The 7,723-nt window shown below is 48.4% G+C and overlaps 1 pseudogene; it reads right to left on the reverse strand.

The window, feature by feature from the left end:
* Positions 1–1,810: 1,810 nt before the first annotated feature.
* LOC119368929 lies at positions 1,811–3,957 on the reverse strand (annotated as a pseudogene).
* Between the last annotated feature and the right edge of the window lie 3,766 nt (positions 3,958–7,723).

Raw genomic sequence — 7,723 nt, forward strand, 5'->3', positions numbered from 1 at the left:
TTAACTCACGAATTTGGTACGCACTTAAGGAAATGTGGAATCGTTTCACAACTCACGCCGCCTGGAACACCTCAGCGTAACGGTGTGTCTGAATGTCGTAATCGCACTCTATTGTATATGGTGCGATCTATGATGTCACTCACCAATTTACCGCTATCATTTTGGGGATACGCTCTAGAGACAGCTACATTCACTTTAAATAGGGCACCGTCTAAATCCGTTGAGACAACGCCGTATGAATTATGGTTTGGGAAGAAACCTAAACTGTCGTTTCTAAAAGTTTGGGGATGTGATGCTTATGTCAAGAAACTTCAACCTTAAAAGCTCGAACCCAAGTCGAAAAAATGCGTCTTCCACTACTAGGAAAAGGCATGCTAGTGGCGCACCAGTTTTGCCTACTAATGGCGCACTACTGGTGCGCCACTAGCATCACGCCATTAGAATTAAATTCTAATGGCGCAAAACTGGTGCGCCATTAGTATCTGGTGTTCTAATGGCGCACGAAGCAGTGCGCCATTAGAATTGCCTATGGTGCACCATTAGAATTCCTCCCAGGGGGCCATATGTACCCATGTGCTTTGGCTTTCTAATGGCGCACCAGTGGCTGATGCGCCATTAGTGTGATTATACAGTGCACCATTAGTGTCTTGTGTGGTGCGCCATTAGTATTAATATTAGTGTTTTTTGTTTTTTTCTAATTTTTTTCACAGGTTACAAAATATATTATTTGACAGAATATAGACAGCACCACACAGCAACAGCAGATTCATCGAATACAATAGAAGGTAAGTCTCTGAATACAATTCATCATATTAGTGTTTGAATACAAAAGACCGAACGAAGATAGAACATTACAAGTCTCGAAGACCGCGAGTAGCGAGTTTGTCTTCACATTACAAGTCGATATCGATCATCTAAACTACCATCACATAGAAGAGAGCTGCGGTCATCCTGATGAGCATCATCACGATGAAACTGGTCTTCACCCGGTTCCTCCAACGCTCCCTCCTCTCTCCCGCTAGATAGCGGGCGTATCTAGATTCCGCCTCCGCCCTAGTGATGTACCCTTTGTAACTGTTACCCCTGAAACGGTGAACCTGTCTCTGACACTCCTCCCAGTCGTCGTAGACTCCGGGAACCTTACCCTTGTACACGACATACGATGGCATCTCTATGCACAAGCCAGACAACAGACAATACATAAGCAATATATAAGTATTCAACAAAAGGATCGGAAGAGAAAAGCAAGACATTAATAGCATGATTCATGGTCCTACTAATAAATAGCATCTATTACATCTAAGTTGAACGACTGTCCAAACAAAAGAGACATACAAGTTCATTAAAGTTTAATTACAACATGAGCTAATTGATGTTTCAGAACTACAAATAGCATCACTACTTTCGACTCGACTCATGGGACCGGAGCGTGGATGAAGCCACCGTCTTTCGTGATGGTCATGAAGTCGCGGGCGTTGTCAGCCTGCATTTGAAGTGTTGTGTCTATCTCACTGTTGGACGGTTGCTCTCTGAGGTAGAACTGCCCCGAGGTACGAAAGACATCTTGATGGATGATTTCTGCAAACTCCGACTGGATGCAAAAGAATTCTTGTCGAAGGTCCGCGTCCTGGATTGCCGCCAAGTTTGCGGCCCAATCTTTGACATTATTTGGTAGCAGAAGGTGATTATGGTCCCGTACGATCGCCCTCATGTGATGGAGGGCGTAGTAGGCATCCTTCTGACCGCCAGGCGGCTGCTTGACGCAGGGGAACATCATATTGTGGGTGAACACGTGCCTGCCGTACCTACGAACTGGCCTCTTAAAGGTGCCTCCAGATGTGGCATAGCCGGGGAGAGCATCATCAAGAATTTTCTTGATATTTGTGTAGTCTATCTTGGAGTCACGGTCCGGGTCGAAATACGTGGCCGTGGAATATTTCGGGCTTAAGAGGATGAGTGTGCAATATGTGTCACTGCACAGAACACGGAATGTTAGGGAAAAAAAGAACGATCGAAATCTAAGAAATCATATGTTATGGGGCGGTGAGGGGATGACTTACTCGGGAAAGTAAGGCACGAGGAAGTTATCCTTATCTGGGTTTGCCAGAATGACGCCTTTGAGGTGTGAACTTGCGACTTGCCGGTCCCCAGCGCTGCCCAAGATCTTGGCATGCATGTAGAAGGGGTCGACTATCACGATGTCCGGGGTCTTGTCTCGAATGATCCGCATCTCCATACTCAGCGAAAACAGCCGAACGAAGGTGTAGTGCAGCGGATGAAGATTAAACATAGCAAAGATGTCATGAAACCGCGGGACGATCGTACCCCCGATGGCGCCATCCACAAAGCCCTTGCCTTTTGGCACCTTGGCCACGAAAACCGGGTATGCCACATCTTTCTGGGAGAGACGCCGCTTCTCCAAAGATAGATCGCTGTCATGCAAACTCCGCATAGCACCGGTTGCAGCATTGAGCATATTTGTCGGTAGCATCGCCCTACCCGCCACATGCACCCTCCTCGAGATATCCTGAGGTGAAGGTGGCCCGTCCTGAGCATAGATCGTACTCGGTGCCGGCTGGCTCGCACCGGCGCCCTTGGCAGTCTTTCGTTTCCGTCCCTTCTTCTTGATCTGCTGTAATGGGACCGAGTTCTGCTCATAGACCGCCTTCTTGAGCGTGTTGGGGCTGATAATATTTCGCACCGCAGCTATCCGAGGCTCGGTGAAGGCGGGAGCTGGAGGCGTCTCCTGAGAACTGAACGCCAGACGACGCCTGTTGCAATTGGATTTCTCCGCCGTACCAGCTAGATCGCGGTCGTCTTGGTTGGGTTCTTGAGAAGGAGGCCAGCCGAACTCGTCACCGTACCCATGTTCGGCAAAGTACTTATCGACGTTGGTAAATATATCATCGTCGTTGTCGTCGTCGTCCTGATCCTGTGCCATATGCATGTCCGGATCCTGTGCCATAGGGATGTCCGACATGTCCGGTAGCATTGCGGCGTTCTTGTCATGGAGCTGCGCCGGCACGACTGACGGTCTTGTCTGTGGGGTGGTGTCCCCCGGCCCCAAACGAATCTGGCTCTTCGGCCAAAGCAGGGGCCAACTTAGGCAGGCGCTGAGGGTCATCAGATCTTCTTCGTTGGCCCCGGCGGGTTGAATCGGAGGTAACAACTCGTCGTAGCCTGGCAGCACCCGAACCAGTTGAACCCTATACATGGTGGGTGGCATCGGTTTACCGTGGAACACGGGGTTTCCCGGTTGAACGATATTGCCCTTGGCGACATCGACCAACTCGTCGTTCACGAAGTGCAGGAGAGTGCACGGAACGTCGGCGCGCCCTGCGAAAACATGTAGGGCGTCAGGGATGCCCAGTCAAAGGCAAAAGAAGATGAAGTCCTCGGCCGAGAGGCTTAATTATTTACCGTGATGATGGCGTCGAGCTGGGCTAATGTCGAGGCACCGCCAACGGCGGGCGTGCAACTGACGGAGGGGATGCTTGCTGGCGAGGTGCCGACCGGCGTACACCCGGGTGCATTAAGCTCCAATGCCCGTGCCGACGCCGGAGACACCAATACCGCCGCCGTCGATGACACCAATGGCGCCGCCGGAGACACCAATGGAGCCGCCTGCGCATTGTGCGAGTTGCTGGCCGTGAAGCTGGGAATCGGGGGCGGCCCTTGTTGGCCACCCGCAATCCACGTCGTCAGCCCATGAATCAAGGTAGGCATAATGTCGGTGAGCGTCGTCCCCAGTTGTACTTGCACTTTCTCTTGGATAATCTCCGGAATCCGCACCACTTGTGCCTTGAGTTCTTCAACCTCGCGCAACTGGCTTTCCGAGCTGGTCTTTTTCTCCTTTCACCCACCAGCGGTATAGTATGACGACCATTTTGTGGACAAGCCTTTGCCGGCCACACGACCTGCTGACGTTGGTTTACTGAGCTTATCCTTGTTTTTCATTACGTTCAACGCCCTATTTAGAGTGTTGTCCCAAGCAGGGGTGCTCTGAGACGACCTCGCGCTACTGCTTTCAGTCTCCTTCGCCAGAACAAGTTCAAGCGCCCTGGTCTTCGGATCCGTGGTAAGCTCCTTTGTTATCAGGTCCTCCTTGTACCGGGCCCTGACAAAGTTCCTGGTCTGCTTGTCACCGTTGTATTTCTCGAAGCGGGGCGGTAGGCCTTGCTCGGCACGCTCCGCGTCCTCCTTGTCCTATATAGGCTCCGCCACTCTGTAACCGCCGAGACCGAGTTTGTGTTCCCCTAAGTTCAACTCCCGCATTTGTTTCCCCCACTGACTTGATTCGAAGGTTGCACTGCTCTCGCACTTGATCTTGAACTCCTTGTAGTCATCTTCGCTGATCGAAGGATTTTTCGCCTTGATCTTCTCATAACTATCACCTTTATCAATCATTCTCTTCACCGCGCTTCTCCAAGTAGACAGGGTCGTGCTCATCCTCGTGAGGGCGGCACTGTTCACTTTATTCCCTGAGAGGCGTGTGTTTTCAAATTCGGCGGGGAACTTGTATCATTAGTGCAGCTTTGTGAAGAGGAGGTTGCGCAAATTCCCTCGGTCCTTATGCCTAAGGTTCTCGGTGTTGATCGAGACGGTGCTCTAGAGAATGCACCGGAGCTGAACCGAGTACCCCTTGACTATATGTTTGGGCTCCGTTGGATGCCCGTCGGAGTCCACTTGAGTAAATTCCTCCTTGAGGGTGCGGAGCGCATTCGGGCACCGGTCCTTCCTTTGCTTCTTCGGTTGGCTGCCATCTGTGCATGCGCCGCCATCATCAGTGGTGGCATCCTCGGCGGCACCATCAGTGGTGTCATCCCCGACACCACTAGGGGTTGTGTAGTCAGGATCGGTGTCTTCCGCGGCGTCCTCATAGCGGTGAGGTTGTTCCTCCATCTCCTGGGACAGCTCCCAGAATTGCTTGCCACCCGAACCGTCGGCCTCATCGTCGTGGGCCATGTTTCGCTCTAAATAGGAAAAAAAATTGGTCAAAAAGTTGGTTGTTGTCAAGGAACAAGATCATGGTCTCATCATTTAGGGTTTGTCGACACCGAGGCATCCTAAAAGCTAAGCTTTTATCATTTAGGGTTTGTCGACGCCAAGGCATCCTAAAAGCTAAATGCTAAGTTAAGTTTTCATCATTTAGGGTTTATCGATGCCGAGGCACCCTAGGTTGGGCCTAATCACATGGCACTAATCACTTGGCTCTATTGCCACCTATGGTTTAATGCAGCAAGAATAAAGGGGCAGTTGATCCTACTAAACTAAGTACTAAGATATCCTGGCCAATGCATTAGTAGCAAGTACCCCATATGTTCGATTTTTAGCAAAGTCATGCTAAAATTCACGGAAAATTTCAGCATGACCTTTGCTGAAAATAGGACATATGGAGTACCCGAATTTGCCGGAACGGAAGTTAATCGACATTCCGGCGAACTCAAGGGCCTCTCGGGGTACCTGCAAATTCATCACGACATAATGGTCGGAGACAAAACCCAGCAAACTAGCAAAGTTACTAACGTGTTTACAGAAATTGTTTTCTGTAAAAGATGATCATCATCTTTGCAAGTCTTTCTCAATGTGATCACAAGTAATTCAGAGGCATCACAATAAAGCAACACCCTGCACTAGCCTAAAAACAAGTGAAGTTTCACCCATATAAGAACAACTTTATAAAATCAGAGAAGTTGCTAAATTTTTTGTATCCTTCATACACACTGGAGTACAATGCTTTATAATGTTCCATCATCATTACATAAATCCAAGACCATGTGTTCCATCATCATCATCGTTATAGAAATCCAAGAAACATCATGCTTTTTAACAGTTTTCAGTTTGGACAGAATACTGAAAACTATAGTTTGGACAGAATTCCTAACACTTTGGTCTTCTAGTTACAAAACAAAACTGACATAATTCTAGATGCCATAACTGAATTTTTTGACAGTAGCTCAACTTTTTGACAGTAGCTCCTAACAGTAGCTCCTAACTGAATTTTCTGCTTAAAGGGAAGGCTGACTTAAGTGGCAAGATGATACAATTTGCGTAACATAACAATATATGCATCTTAATATAACACCATCTCCTAAAAGAAATAGTATCCCAGGTTTCCATCTTAATACCACAAAGAATACCATAAAAAATCCAGGATTATTTTTTCTAGAGAAAAGCATCATTATAAGGGGAGTTTCTTACTCTACCAGATCTACTAGGGGGCAAAGTAGAACTGATATTCTTTTGCTGACTTCTAGTACAAGGTATAGAAGAGGAGGTAAATACAGTAGACATGTAATTGCAGTGTATTAACAGTATAATTTCAATAGATTTATAGTGCAAATTTATAGTAGAATTACAACTACAGTGTGAGCCAGAACCATACTCCAAATGTAGTAGAAGATACCTTCTGTCCTGCTGTCAATCTAAACGGCTGCAACTTGGGCTTTGAAATGAAGATAAGTGGCCAGTTAACACACTGTCAAAAAAAATCAGTTAACACACTGTCAAAAATATTCAGTTAACACACTGTCAAAAAAATTCAGTGAATGGATGGCAATACATCATACACTCACGTTGCTACATTATTCATCAACTTGTATCATTAAGAAATACTACTCCAGTATAGTTTTGGTGTAACTAGGTTTTGCCTCACTGTTGTATTCTTCTTTTTGTTAGCTATCTCAAAAGACTGGAATGAACCGTTAGCTATCTCAGAAGACAAAAACAAAAATTCAGTGTGTTAACCATATGGCCAAAATATTGTCCCTAGACATCTCCTGGTCCTACCCAAGATAAACCCTAGTTACAAAAATGCAGTGCAAAATTTAGTTAACACACTGCCAATACATTCAGTTTGAATTATTTCTCATGGTGATCCTCAACAAATTCTTATGACAGAACTACCAACTTTGCTGAACTAATCTGACGAAGGAGAGAGGGAGGAAGGAGGAAGGAAGAGAGGTACCTGGTCGCCGGAGGGGTCAGGGTCGGGGTCGGCGAAGGGGTCGGGGTTGGGGTCCGAGCTCGTCCGGGTCCTCGCTCGCCGCGGTCGAAGGAGAGCAGGGGCCGGTGGCGGAGGACGGCAGGGGCAGGCGGGGTGGGCGCGTTGGGGCCTCGCTCACCGGCTGCTGCAGGGGCCAGAGGAGGCCCTCGCTCGTTGGAGGGAGGAGGAGAGGAGAGGAGCGGGCGGCGCCGAGCACGGCCGATCCCGTTCGGTGGGTCGGGGCGGCGGCATCGGGGCAACGCAAGACCACAACGGCAGCGGCGTCACCGACGGCATGCAGGCGCGGCAAACGGAAGGGGCAGAGCAAGGGGGCGGCGGCGTACGGTTGGGTCGAGTGGATCTGACGAGGGAGGGAGGGAGGCAACAATGCGAGGGGAATAGGTGAACTGGGGGGAGGGATCTAATGGCGCACCGCACCTCTAGTGCGCCATAAGTAAAACCATTCTAATGGCGCACCATGCCCCAGTGCGCCATTAGAATTTACTAGCCCGACAGGTCAGTTTATATTCCACATAACCCCCACTCCATCAGAACAAGCCCACTAGTTCGACTGGTCAGCACGCAGCACACACACCAGGAGGTCCTGGGTTTGATTCCTAGGCTTCCCATTTTTCGTATTTATGCATTTAAAATGCTGTTTGATATTTATTTGTGTTTAAATATGTTCAAACTTGTTTAAATCATAACAGTAATATTTTTTTATAAAAATAGTAATAA

The sequence above is a fragment of the Triticum dicoccoides genome, chromosome 2B (assembly GCF_002162155.2).
Source record: "Triticum dicoccoides isolate Atlit2015 ecotype Zavitan chromosome 2B, WEW_v2.0, whole genome shotgun sequence".
Classification (NCBI taxonomy): Eukaryota; Viridiplantae; Streptophyta; class Magnoliopsida; order Poales; family Poaceae; genus Triticum; species Triticum dicoccoides.